At 41.9% G+C, this 504-nt stretch overlaps 1 protein-coding gene across 1 annotated transcript in view; it reads left to right on the top strand.

Annotated features, from left to right (window-relative positions):
• The window catches only part of uri1 (URI1 prefoldin like chaperone), a 12203-nt gene that overhangs the window by 5590 nt on the left and 6109 nt on the right, over positions 1-504 (top strand). The gene's annotated exons all lie outside the window — the stretch shown is intronic.

Below are 504 nucleotides of genomic sequence, written 5' to 3' on the forward strand. Positions count from 1 at the left end.
ATAGAAATCTTTAGCCAAATAATCACAGATTCAATACAGGAATTTATTTTACCTTATAATTAGTCCTTCGGTAGCCTGTTTTTAAAAGTAAAAAAAAAATAATTCTACAAAGGGAGGGAAAAATATCAATAAAGAATCCTAAAAGAAGGCGGGCTTTCCCAAGGCCAGGCCAGCTCAGCTGCGTCTTCCTCCCGTTGCGCCCCCCTTTCTCTCGTACCTACACCGGGCCCCGCACCCTGTGAGGGGAGGGGCTGCTCCTCAGTCACAGAACAGAAGACTGTTTAGGCGGCCACAAGAGAGAAATACCTTGCATGCTGGACAATACTGGCGTATTTTCTACAGAAAGTTGCCAGTTTTGTTGCTAGTCGCTTTTTTGAAAGTAAGTTGCTAAATCTAGTGACAAAGTTGCTAAATTGGCAACACTGTGGGAAATGACTCTAACAGCGCTGTAGCTGCAATACATACATACATACATAGATAGATAGATAGATAGATAGATAGATA

Source organism: Etheostoma spectabile, chromosome 8, assembly GCF_008692095.1.
Source record: "Etheostoma spectabile isolate EspeVRDwgs_2016 chromosome 8, UIUC_Espe_1.0, whole genome shotgun sequence".
NCBI lineage: Eukaryota > Metazoa > Chordata > Actinopteri > Perciformes > Percidae > Etheostoma > Etheostoma spectabile.